A 14,925-nucleotide genomic window follows, 5' to 3' on the forward strand; every position below is an offset into this window, starting at 1 on the left:
ATTAAAGAAGAAAAGAAACTAATAGAAGTCGAAGACGCGGAATGATAGTGAATAGAGAGAAAGATTCTTCTGATTTTCTTGTTTCTATCTACTAGACGCCGTAGAGAATTGAGAATTTTCATGTCTTTCAATTCTCGTACTCGTAATTGGAAAGTTATGGAAGGAGACCCATCATTTTGCAATGAAAACAACATATAAAACTCTGGACAATTTCGAAATCAGGCCAAGCGTCTTAATACATATGCAAAAAAATTCATTATTGGCCCACCATTGATTAGAAGATTTAGCTTGTATGAATCGCTATTGGTTTGATACGAATAATGACAATCGTTTCAGTATGTTAAGGATACAGATGTATCCACAATTCATTTAGAGTTACTTAATAGTCTATTTCTTATACCATATCTCTATCCCGTGAAATTCTCGAGCCAAAAGATGGATGCATATGCTGTGTTTCATTTTGCTAAATGATATCAATTAAATGGTGTATCAATTCCATAAATTGCATATAGCAATAAATAAATCAGCAAAATTCTTTCTAATATTTTAGATAGAAGAAACATTTCTTCTATCTAAAATATTAGAAAGAATGTACCCTTCTATCCAAATCCAATTTGCATCGATAAAATAAATCCAAATTCCAGTAGTAGATGAATAATTGCAAATTTGTGTGTGTACGAGATTAGAATAACTTCAAAATAACTGACATAATTTTGTATTTTTCCTGATCAGAAAAATACATGAAAAAGAAAGGAGGTAGAAAAATTTTTGGATTTATGGTTAAAGAAGAAAAAGAAGAAAACAGGGGTTCTGTTGAATTTCAAGTATTCAGTTTCACCAATAAGATACGGAGACTTGCTTCACATTTGGAATTACACAAAAAAGATTTTTCATCGGAAAGAGGTCTACGAAGACTTTTGGGAAAACGTCGACGTTTGCTGGCTTATTTGGCAAAGAAAAATAGAGTACGTTATAAGAAATTAATCGGTCAGTTGAATATTCGGGAGCAGTAATTTAATCGTTCAAATTTTTTTCTTGTTTTATTATTTTTTTAGTAGTCTTATAGTAGTCTTAGATTTTTCATTTTGATGAGCCTCGCTTTGAGGAATTCATGGAATAATCCATTTTCATGGAATAATGAATTAAGGAAGAAAGGATATGAGTCTACCGCTTACAAGAAAAGATCTCATGATAGTCAATATGGGCCCTCAACACCCATCAATGCATGGTGTTCTTCGACTGATCGTTACTCTCGATGGTGAGGATGTTATTGATTGTGAACCCATATTAGGGTATTTACACAGAGGAATGGAAAAAATCGCGGAAAACCGAACTATTATACAATACTTACCTTATGTAACAAGGTGGGATTATTTAGCTACTATGTTTACAGAAGCAATAACAGTAAATGCACCAGAATTCTTGGAGAATATTCAAATACCACAAAGAGCCAGCTATATTAGGGTAATTATGTTAGAATTAAGCCGGATAGCTTCTCACTTGCTATGGCTTGGACCTTTTATGGCGGATCTCGGCGCACAGACTCCTTTTTTCTATATTTTTAGAGAGAGAGAATTAATATATGATCTATTTGAAGCTGCTACAGGTATGCGAATGATGCACAATTACTTTCGCATCGGAGGAGTAGCCGCCGATCTACCTTATGGATGGATCGATAAATGTTTAGATTTCTGTGATTATTTTTTACGCGGAGTTGTTGAATATCAACAACTTATTACACAGAATCCAATTTTTTTAGAGCGAGTTGAAGGAGTAGGTTTTATTAGCGGAGAAGAAGCAGTAAATTGGGGCTTATCGGGACCGATGTTACGAGCTTCTGGAATACAATGGGATCTTCGTAAAGTAGATCCTTATGAGTCTTACAACCAATTTGATTGGAAAGTCCAATGGCAAAAAGAAGGGGATTCGTTAGCTCGCTATTTAGTACGAATTGGTGAAATGAGGGAATCCATCAAAATAATTCAACAAGCTGTAGAAAAAATTCCTGGAGGACCTTATGAAAATTTAGAAGTCCGACGCTTTAAGAAAGAAAATAATTCTGAATGGAATGATTTTGAGTATAAATTTCTTGGTAAAAAACCTTCGCCCAATTTTGAATTGTCAAGACAAGAGCTTTATGTAAGAGTAGAAGCCCCAAAAGGTGAATTAGGGATTTATCTAGTAGGAGATGATAGCCTTTTCCCCTGGAGATGGAAAATCCGTCCACCCGGGTTTATTAATTTGCAAATTCTTCCTCAGCTAGTTAAAAAAATGAAATTGGCTGATATCATGACGATATTAGGTAGTATAGATATCATTATGGGGGAAGTTGATCGTTGAAATGATAATAGATAGGGTAGAGGTAGAAACTATCAATTCTTTTTCGAAATTGGAATTATTAAAAGAAGTCTATGGACTGATATCGATTCTACCCATTTTGACCCTCCTTTTGGGAATAACAATAGAGGTACTCGTAATTGTGTGGTTAGAAAGAGAAATATCTGCGTCGATACAACAACGTATTGGTCCTGAATATGCTGGCCCCCTGGGCCTGCTTCAAGCTATAGCAGATGGGACTAAGCTACTTTTTAAAGAAGATATTCTGCCATCCCGAGGAGATATTTCTTTATTTAGCATTGGACCCTCTATAGCAGTCATATCAGTTTTATTAAGTTTTTTAGTTATCCCTTTGGGATATCATTTTGTTTTAGCCGATCTTAGTATTGGTGTTTTTTTATGGATTGCCATTTCAAGTATAGCTCCTATTGGTCTTCTTATGGCAGGATATAGCTCAAATAATAAATATTCTTTTTCAGGCGGTCTACGAGCTGCTGCTCAATCCATTAGTTATGAAATACCATTAACTTTTTGTGTGCTAGCAATATCTCTACGTGTGATTCGTTAAAATAGATCTTTTTCCTATAAAATCCATTAACTATTTATATTCCTTTTCTTATTTAGTATTTGGGTTGGTAAGTTAAACTAGATAGCTATATGAGTGAAACAAAACAGCTTATAAATTTGTAGTAAAAAGAAAAAATCTCATTTCCTACGTACAAGAAAAAAGTGGAAGTAAACATAAGCAGTGTAAACTCTTTATCCCAAGGTTGATATTTTTTAATTAGTCATCATATCTTGAAGCGGCCAAGAATAAAGGATTCACGATATGGAATTCCATTACTAGAATACTCCTAGTTATTACTATAACTTAATAATCCATAAGAAGAATCCACCAAAAGTTAGTGAAGGGTTAGGAACACTAAAGTACATAAAGGATTAGTAATGGAAAATCTAAAACATTAGAGATTTTTGCCCATAAAAGGAATCATAATAAGGACTTGCAATTTGTAGAAATTATCAAGTAGTACTTTCTTCGGATTCCGATCCAGAGTATGTTCCCATTCACTTGTTAAGGAAATGGCTATCAAGAACGAATTAACCCTTTATCCATTTTTTCTTTTTAAATACCCCCTCCCTGGGGAAAGAAGAATAGTAAAAAAGATATGGAGTGCACTAGAAAAAATTTTCATTATTTCCTTCCTCTATCCATATTCATGCAGAATTGCTCATGAACTAATACCCAACTCTTTCCATTTATTAATTGAATTCCTATAACAAGTAACAAGTGTTTTATTCCAAGATTAAGTTATTACTGAACAAAGAAAAATTTTCATTATATTATAAAGGATGAGATCAATTCGGAAGCGCTTTTTCTTATTCTAGCAGACGGAATTCCTTTGGTCTAATTTAGGACTTTCAAATCTATTTTATTTTATCTAATTCTATCTACGCCCCCGGGGCTAGGAACAAAACAGTCCTTTCCTTTTTCTGATCATAGAGAAGCCGTATGAAGCTAAGGTTTCATGTACGGTTTTGAAATAGCGGTGGGAACTGTGATGTTATCACCGACTATGATTATCTAACAGTTCAAGTACAGTTGATATAGTTGAAGCACAGTCAAAATACGGTTTTTTTGGATGGAATATTTGGCGTCAGCCTATAGGTTTTCTGGTTTTTTTAATTTCTTCTTTGGCAGAATGTGAAAGATTACCCTTTGATTTACCAGAAGCGGAGGAAGAATTAGTAGCAGGTTACCAAACTGAATATTCCGGTATCAAATATGGTTTATTTTATCTTGTTTCTTACCTAAATTTATTAGTTTCTTCTTTATTTGTAACAGTTCTCTACTTGGGCGGGTGGAATTTATCTATTCCCTATATATCCTTTTTTGATTTTTTCCAAATGAATAAAGCAGTTGGAATTTTGGAAATGACAATGGGTATATTTATTACATTAACTAAAGCTTATTTATTTCTCTTCATTTCTATCACAATAAGATGGACTTTACCGAGGATGAGAATGGATCAGTTATTAAATCTTGGATGGAAATTTCTTTTACCTATTTCCCTGGGCAATCTCTTATTAACAACCTCTTCTCAACTTGTTTCACTATAAATAAGATAATACAATAATAGTAAGAATATTTTCAACACAAAAGCTCTCTCAAACAAGAGAAAGAAACATATCTTTTTCATAGATATTTAGAATGAATATGTTCCCTATGGTAACTGGGTTCATGAGTTATGGTCAACAAACAATACGTGCTACAAGGTACATAGGTCAAAGTTTCATAACTACCTTATCCCACACAAATCGTTTACCTATAACGATTCACTACCCTTATGAAAAATCAATTACACCAGAGCGTTTCCGAGGGCGAATCCACTTTGAATTTGATAAATGTATTGCTTGTGAAGTATGTGTTCGCGTATGTCCGATAGATTTACCCGTTGTGGATTGGAGATTTGAAAAGGATATTAAAAGAAAACAATTGCTTAATTATAGTATTGATTTCGGAGTTTGTATATTTTGTGGCAATTGTGTTGAGTACTGTCCAACAAGCTGTTTATCAATGACTGAAGAATATGAACTTTCTACCTATGATCGTCATGAATTGAATTACAATCAAATTGCTTTAAGTCGGTTACCAATCTCCATAATGGGAGATTACACAATTCAAACAATTAGGAATTCGTCTGAAAGTAAAATAAACAAAGAAAAATCTTCGAATTCAAGAACGATTACTGATTACTAAACTTTGATTTTGTCTTTCTGTTATAAAAATCTAATAATTCTTTATTAAACTTTAAAATTAAACTATAAAGAAAAACGAAAAACTACTGCTTATTGGAAATTATTTCTTATTTTAAATCAGACTAGATTTTCGTGATATAATATAATTTATAACTATAAGTTTATACACAAAAAAATACCCTAATCCTTTTTTCCTTCCTTGAATCCTTTAGTTTTAGTCAGTTCATGAAAAATTTTATACTATTAATTTCTTTTTATCCATAATGGATTTACCTGGACCAATACATGAGATTCTTATGCTATTTGGGGGATTTGTTCTTCTACTAGGGGGTCTAGGAGTAGTATTACTTACCAACCCCATTTATTCTGCCTTTTCGCTGGGATTAGTTCTTGTTTGTATATCCTTATTCTATTTTTTATTAAATTCCTACTTTGTAGCTGTCGCACAACTTCTTATTTATGTGGGAGCCATAAATGTCTTGATCATATTCGCTGTAATGTTCGTAAATGGCTCAGAATGGTCTAAAGATAAGAATTATTGGACTATTGGAGATGGGTTCACTTCACTCGTTTGTATAACTATTGTTTTTTCACTAATGACTACTATCCCAGATACGTCGTGGTATGGAATTCTTTGGACTACAAGATCAAACCAAATAGTAGAACAGGGTCTCATAAATAATGTTCAACAAATTGGAATTCATTTAGCAACCGATTTTTATCTTCCGTTTGAACTCATTTCCATAATTCTTCTAGTTTCTTTAATAGGTGCAATTACTATGGCTCGGCAATAAGAAAACTTAGAAAAAGTACAAATTATAAGAATTGCAAATCTAAAATAAATAACTAAAGAATCACAATTTTGATTTAGTAAAATCCATCTACTGCCAACAAATACCTCCTTTTTTTTTTTTTTTTTTTTCTTTTGTTGTGTAATTGTTCTATTGTAATTAATTGAATCGGTTCAATTCTTGCCCTCATATTGAAATGAATCGAGATTGATAAGGAGTTAGTTAATGATGTTTGAGCATGTACTTTTTTTGAGTGTCTATTTATTTTCGATTGGTATCTATGGATTGATCACAAGCCGAAACATGGTTAGAGCTCTAATATGTCTTGAACTTATACTGAATTCAATTAATCTAAATCTCGTAACATTTTCTGATCTATTTGATAGTCGCCAATTAAAAGGAGATATTTTCGCAATTTTTGTTATAGCCCTTGCAGCTGCTGAAGCCGCTATTGGACTATCCATTCTTTCTTCCATCCATCGTAATAGGAAATCCACTCGTATCAATCAATCTAATTTATTGAATAATTAGACTTTTGAATAATTAGACATAGAATCCTCTAAACAAAGGCGCACATATTAAAATAAATAGAAATCAATACTATTTTCTTAGTATTATTTGAGAATATCCATTTTTTTTAGTAGATTATTGCATAGTATTCTTTTTCACTTAAATGAATTTTTGTATTTGTAATTCATTGATATTGCAATTTGAATATTGCAATAATTTATATTGAAAAGACGATAGCCAATTTATTGGCTAATTCGAATTCGTCTGTACAATTCGTAAAATTCTTTCTTATTTCTTATTTATTGTTGAAATCCAAAATTAAAGTCTCTTGGCTCTCTTCACGCTTTCTCACAAACAGATTAAAAAATAGATTTTTTTTTTTGAAGTTTGGATAAACCATTGCTTCGTCTGGTGTCTACAATACATATGACTCATTATAGTACTAATTTCATTTTTACCAGATCGAAAAATTTTATGTTGAAAAGAAAAATTTATAGATCCAATGTCACATTCCGTAAAAATTTACGATACATGTATAGGATGCACTCAATGTGTACGAGCTTGTCCAACAGATGTATTAGAAATGATACCCTGGGATGGATGTAAAGCCAAGCAAATTGCTTCCGCGCCGAGAACCGAAGATTGTGTGGGTTGTAAGAGATGTGAATCTGCCTGCCCGACAGATTTTTTAAGTGTCCGCGTTTATTTAGGGCCTGAAACAACACGTAGCATGGCTCTATCTTATTGATACGTTACAAAAAACTTCACTCGAATCGTCTGATTCCTCTTTACCGAAGAAGCCTGTGCTCGAAATAATCGAGCACGGGCTTTTCTGGTCAAAACGTATCTTGTCTTTATCACTTTATCATGAGTTATTTTCCTTGGTTAACAATACTTGTTGTTTTGCCGATATTTGCAGGTTCATTAATTTTCTTTTTACCTCATAAGGGAAACAAAGTCGTTAGGTGGTATACTATATCTATTTGTTTATTAGAATTCCTTCTAATGACTTATGCGTTCTGTTATCATTTCCAACTGGAGGATCCCTTAATCCAATTAAAGGAGGATTATAAATGGATAGATGTCTTCGATTTCCACTGGAGATTGGGAATCGATGGACTTTCATTAGGATCTATTTTATTGACAGGATTTATCACTACTTTAGCTACTTTAGCAGCTTGGCCAATTACACGGAATTCGCGATTATTCTATTTCCTGATGCTCGCAATGTATAGTGGTCAAATAGGATTATTTTCTTCGCGAGACCTTTTACTTTTTTTTATCATGTGGGAGTTAGAATTAATTCCTGTTTACTTACTTTTATCCATGTGGGGGGGGAAGAGGCGTCTATATTCAGCTACAAAGTTTATTTTGTATACTGCAGGCGGTTCCATTTTTTTCTTAATCGGAGTTCTGGGTATGGGCTTATATGGTTCCAACGAACCAGGATTAGATTTGGAAAGATTAATTAATCAATCATACCCTGCAACCTTGGAAATACTTTTATATTTTGGCTTCCTTATTGCTTATGCTGTCAAATTGCCGATTATACCCCTACATACGTGGTTACCAGATACCCATGGGGAAGCACATTATAGTACATGTATGCTTTTAGCGGGAATATTATTAAAGATGGGAGCATATGGATTGATTCGGATCAACATGGAATTGTTACCTCATGCTCATTATCTATTTTCGCCCTGGTTAGTAATAATAGGAGCGATCCAAATAATCTATGCAGCTTCAACTTCTCTTGGTCAACGAAATTTCAAAAAAAGAATAGCTTATTCCTCTGTATCTCACATGGGTTTCATAATTATAGGAATTGGTTCCATAACCAACATTGGACTCAATGGAGCTATTTTACAAATATTATCCCATGGATTTATTGGTGCTACACTTTTTTTCTTGGCAGGAACCGCTTCTGATAGAATGCGTCTTGTTTATCTCGAAGAACTGGGGGGAATATCTATCCCAATGCCTAAAATTTTTACCATGTTTAGTAGCTTTTCAATGGCTTCTCTTGCCTTACCAGGAATGAGTGGTTTTGTCGCAGAATTAGTAGTATTTTTTGGACTAATTACTAGTCCAAAATTTCTGTTAATGCCAAAAACACTAATTACTTTTGTAATGGCAATTGGAATGATATTAACTCCTATTTATTTATTATCTATGTTACGCCAGATGTTCTATGGATACAAGCTATTTAATGTTCCAAACGCAAATTTTGTGGATTCTGGACCACGAGAACTCTTTATTTTAATCTGTATCTTTTTACCAGTAATAGGAATTGGTATTTATCCAGATTTTGTTCTCTCCCTATCCGTTGACAGGGTAGAGGCTCTCTTATCCAATTATTATCCTAAATAGGTTTGCTTTTTTTTACTCGTCTGCTCTATTAATGCAGAAATAAGTAAAAAAGTATATAATGCAGAAATAAGTAAAAAAGTATAATTAGATCTATCTCGAATTTTTGAGAACCCTTTGATAAGGCGTTCAAGGGGTTCTCAAATAAAACATAAAAGTAAAAACCTTCATTTCATGAAGGTTTTATTTTATGTAATCATTTAGGTGTTAATGTAAACGAACCATAACTATGTAAGCCTATTCCTAATAGATTTATACCAAAATAACAAATCCAAATTATAAGAAATCCTATCAAAGCTATAAGTGCAGAATTCGTACCCTTCCAATTTGGATTTGTTCTACTATGTAAATAAATTGCGAATATGGTCCAAGTAATAAATGCCCAAGTTTCCTTAGGATCCCAATTCCAATAGGATCCCCAGGCCTCATTAGCCCATACTGCTCCACAAAGAATACCTACGGTTAAAAGGGTAAATCCTAGGCTAATGACACGATAACTCCAAGAATCCAAACGCTCCGTTAATTGATATTTGTAATAATTTGGAAATGAAGGGACAGAGGTTCTTTTTAAAGCACTTCTTTTTGCATAAAAATATTTAATATCACTAAAGAAAAATGTTTTATTTAAAACATTTTTTTTCTTTTTAGAAAAGAAATGGAAATTATTTCGAAATCTAATGATTAGAATAGCGGCAGATAATAAGGATCCGCACAAAAGAGTTGCATAGCTTAATAACATCATACTGACATGCATCATTAACCACTGAGATTGTAGAGCAGGTACTAGTATCGTGGATTGATGCATTTCAGTTAAAAGACCCGATGTGGCAAAGCCTTGCGTTAAAATAGTACTTGGCGTAGTTATTGTGCTTAAATCATTTTTAGAGTTCTGTATTTTAGGAATGGTATGAAGAATATACAGGGCCCATGAAAGGAAGATCAATGACTCATATAAATTACTTAATGGAAAATGTCCCGAGGAAGCCCAACGAGAAACTAAGAATCCTGTTATAGAGAAAAAAGTAACTATCATTCCTTTTTCTGACGAATCGCGTAATCCTCCAAGTTCACGAACTAATAAGGTTATAAAATGAATCGTAATCACAATTGAAATCGTTGAGAAAGAGATATGAGTTAGTATATGTTCTAAAGTTGCAAATAGCATAAGGGGAAGGTCCCATTACAAAATTGTAAATTTCGAATTGATTTCTAATCTATTGTATTCTTTTTCAAGAATGCCGCCACTCGGATTCGAACCGAGATGCTTGAGCACTGCTTCCTAAGAGCAGCGTGTCTACCAATTTCACCATGGCGGCTAACTTCAAATAATAGGTAACTTAAAAGAATAATAGCTATTATCTTGGGAATCGTCGATATTGGGAAAGTCCATAAAATTTAGGAACATTAGAGTTTTCATTAAAATAGACTTCGTTTGGTAGTATCGTTTCCATTTTTTTTTTTTACAATAAACTCTTGCTTTGCCCAATAGAAACACAAACACTGCTTGAAAGAGTTGGAACTTCTTTTTTCTAACTTGCAATTATAGAACTAATTTTTTCTAATTAATTTCCCCTTTACATTTTGAAAATTCTTTCAATACAATGAAAAAAATCCAAAAGGGTTTCTATTTAATGATGAAATTAAAATAAAATGGATAAATAGAAAAGGCTTTTTGGATTTTTTAAAAATTTCTAGAATGAAAGTCTTTATGCTCTTATTAATAAGATTTACTAACCTTATGATTTTGGAGAAGATAGGTGGAAGTTGTAAGTCCTATTGTAAGAATACTCCACTTTTCATAATTTTCCTAATAGAATATGAGGATTCTATTAGGAAAATTATGAAAAGTTCATTGATAGGAAAAGAATACTTAGCACACAGTATACCAAACAAAACTTTTTTTTTCTTGTATATATAAGATAAGAGGGGTTTTTTGTTCTAAGAATATTGTACCGAGTAATTCGACACATAAAAGTACATTCAAAGAAGAATCCAAATTATTAAATAATTGGAATTCTTTTTTGATAAGTCAATTCATATTATTCCAAAATCTTATTATTTGTTTGTTGCCCAGAAAAACCCTTTGGTTTTGGATGCTCATTACCGCTCGAAAATGATCTTGATTTTACTAAAGAATAAGATTGTACTATGGAAAAATAAGTCTTTTTCTTCCAAATATTTTTACGAATACGCTTTTTTGACATTGAAGTACGTTTTTTTGGAACTGCCATTCAAAAAGGAAATTACTTTTTTCTAGTTGTATGTGAAAGACATCTATTGCTGCAAATCAATCCTTCTTTCTTCTTTTTATTAGTATTTATACTTAGATACTGAAAGATACTTAAATTTTGAATTATTTTTTACTTCATTTTGTCTAATGCGGATAAGACAACAAGAATTTTTTAACATTTTTTCTTTATATATTTTATACTTTTTTTTTAATAATATAGAATATATAGAAGGGTTTCTCATTTAAATCTATTTATATCTATTTATATATCAAGTATACTCCATATATAGATATATGGTATGGAAGCCTATCCCCCATATAAGATAAGACGGGGGGATAAAAAGAAGGGAAAATGAAAATAGTTAATTAAGTTCAGAATGGTATTCCATAAAGGAAAGGAATTCCAATCAAAACAAAAAATACTGAGTCTCTTAAACAAGACATTCTAAAACTTAGGTAATTTATAGTCATTAGAATTTTAGTTCTATATGAAGTAAGGACTATTCGATAATTTCTTATAAACATAGGTTTTCATTGGAATTCACTCAATCAGTTAATTATGGAACAAGAGAGCTGTTTCATCTTTGTTTTAAAGAAATATAAAAATGAATTATGAATAGAAAGTAAAATGATTCCACTTTTTTTTTTTTATTTTTATAAATATCTTTATTTAGTTAATAAAATAACTTCGTTACCTAGTTATTTTATTAACTTTTTTAATTTAACCAACTAAACCCATTCTTAATTTTTAATTATTTCAATGAGATAAATTTTGGAAAAATTAAGAATTTCAGTATTTTTTCTTATTCTTTTTATTTATTCTTTCAGAAAGAGATAAGAATTGGTTTGGTGAATCGGAAACAATTTTATAGAAAAATTGAAGTAAAAATTGAAGTAAAAATTGCAATTTCTTTTCTTATGGAACATACATATCAATATGCATGGGTAATCCCTCTTCTCCCACTTCCAGTTATTATGTCAATGGGATTTGGCCTTATTCTTATTCCGACAGCAACAAAAAATCTTCGTCGCATATGGGCTTTTCCTAGTGTTTTACTCTTAAGTATAGCTATGGTATTCTCAGTTCAACTGTCTATTCAACAAATAAATGGAAGTTCGATCTATCAATATCTATGGTCTTGGACCGTCAATAATGATTTTTCTTTAGAATTTGGATACTTGATTGACCCACTTACTTCTATTATGTTAATACTAATTACTACTGTAGGAATCCTGGTTCTTATTTATAGTGATGGTTATATGTCTCACGATGAAGGATATTTGAGATTTTTTGTTTATATAAGTTTTTTCAATACTTCCATGTTGGGATTGGTTACTAGCTCCAATTTGATACAAATTTATTTTTTTTGGGAACTCGTGGGAATGTGTTCTTATTTATTGATAGGCTTTTGGTTTACACGACCAATCGCAGCGAGTGCTTGTCAAAAAGCTTTTGTAACTAATCGTGTAGGGGATTTTGGTCTATTATTAGGAATTTTAGGTTTTTTTTGGATAACAGGTAGTTTAGAGTTTAGGGATTTGTTCAAAATAGCTAATAACTGGATTCCTAATAATGGAATTAACTCTTTACTTACTACTTTGTGTGCTTTTTTATTATTCCTTGGTGCAGTTGCGAAATCCGCACAATTCCCTCTTCACGTATGGTTACCCGATGCTATGGAAGGGCCCACTCCTATTTCGGCTCTTATACACGCAGCAACTATGGTTGCTGCGGGAATTTTTCTTCTAGCTCGACTTCTTCCTCTTTTCATATCTTTACCTTTGATAATGAGTTTTATTTCTTTAGTAGGTACAATAACACTATTCTTAGGAGCTACTTTAGCTCTTGCTCAGAGAGATATTAAAAGAAGCTTAGCCTATTCTACAATGTCTCAATTGGGTTATATGATGTTAGCTCTAGGTATAGGTTCTTATCAAGCTGCTTTATTCCATTTGATCACTCATGCTTATTCAAAAGCTTTATTGTTCTTGGGATCCGGATCCGTTATTCATTCAATGGAACCTCTTGTTGGATATTCACCAGATAAAAGTCAAAATATGGTTCTTATGGGCGGTTTAAGAAAATACATTCCAATCACAAGAACTACTTTTTTATGGGGTACACTTTCTCTTTGTGGTATTCCACCTCTTGCTTGCTTCTGGTCCAAAGATGAAATCCTTAGTAATAGTTGGTTGTATTCGCCCTTTTTTGGAATAATAGCCTCCTTTACTGCAGGATTAACTGCCTTTTATATGTTTCGGATATATTTACTTACATTTGATGGGTATTTGCGTGTTCATTTTCAAAATTACAGTAGCACTAAAGAGAGTTCCTTGTATTCAATATCCTTATGGGGAAAAAGGATACCCAAAGGAGTGAATAGGGATTTCGTTTTATCAACAACGAAGAGTGGAGTTTCTTTTTTTTCACAAAATATACCAAAAATTCAAGGTAATACAAGAAATAGGATAGGATCCTTTACTACGTCTTTTGGGGCTAAAAAAACTTTTGCCTATCCGCATGAAACGGGAAATACTATGTTATTTCCTCTTCTTATATTACTACTTTTCACTTTGTTCATTGGATTCATAGGAATCTCTTTTGATAATGGAGGAATTGGTAATGGAATAGCAGAGTTAACCATATTATCAAAGTGGTTAACTCCCTCAATAAACTTTACCCAGGAAAGTTCTAATTCTTTTGTAAATTCATATGAATTTATTACTAATGCAATTTCTTCTGTAAGTCTAGCTATCTTTGGTTTATTCATAGCATATATCTTCTATGGATCCGCTTATTCTTTTTTTCAGAATTTGGATTTAATAAACTCTTTTTACAAAGGAAATCCTAAAAAAGAATTTTTAGATCAAGTAAAAAAAAATATATACAGTTGGTCATATAATCGTGGTTATATAGATATTTTCTATACTAGGGTCTTTACCCTCGGTATAAGAGGGTTAACCGAACTCACGGAGTTTTTTGATAAGGGTGTTATTGATGGAATTACCAATGGAGTGGGTCTTGCTAGTTTTTGTATAGGAGAGGAAATTAAATATGTAGGGGGAGGTCGAATCTCGTCTTATTTATTCTTTTTTTTATGTTATGTATCTGTGTTTTTATTCTTTTTTCTTTCTTAAGTTAAGGAATTTACAACAAGTCTCTTGCAAAAATAACTATCCTATCCCCTTTCTACAATCTCTCTATATCCTTGTTACATAAGGTAAGTATTGTATAATAGTTCGGTTTTCCGCGATTTTTTCCATTCCTCTGTGTAAATACCCTAATATGGGTTCACAATCAATAACATCCTCACCATCGAGAGTAACGATCAGTCGAAGAACACCATGCATTGATGGGTGTTGAGGGCCCATATTGACTATCATGAGATCTTTTCTTGTAAGCGGTAGACTCATATCCTTTCTTCCTTAATTCATTATTCCATGAAAATGGATTATTCCATGAATTCCTCAAAGCGAGGCTCATCAAAATGAAAAATCTAAGACTACTATAAGACTACTAAAAAAATAATAAAACAAGAAAAAAATTTGAACGATTAAATTACTGCTCCCGAATATTCAACTGACCGATTAATTTCTTATAACGTACTCTATTTTTCTTTGCCAAATAAGCCAGCAAACGTCGACGTTTTCCCAAAAGTCTTCGTAGACCTCTTTCCGATGAAAAATCTTTTTTGTGTAATTCCAAATGTGAAGCAAGTCTCCGTATCTTATTGGTGAAACTGAATACTTGAAATTCAACAGAACCCCTGTTTTCTTCTTTTTCTTCTTTAACCATAAATCCAAAAATTTTTCTACCTCCTTTCTTTTTCATGTATTTTTCTGATCAGGAAAAATACAAAATTATGTCAGTTATTTTGAAGTTATTCTAATCTCGTACACACACAAATTTGCAATTATTCATCTACTACTGGA

The sequence above is a fragment of the Triticum urartu genome, unplaced genomic scaffold (assembly GCF_056163025.1).
Source record: "Triticum urartu cultivar PI428250 unplaced genomic scaffold, HENAU_Tu73 scaffold1, whole genome shotgun sequence".
In the NCBI taxonomy this organism is placed as follows: Eukaryota; Viridiplantae; Streptophyta; class Magnoliopsida; order Poales; family Poaceae; genus Triticum; species Triticum urartu.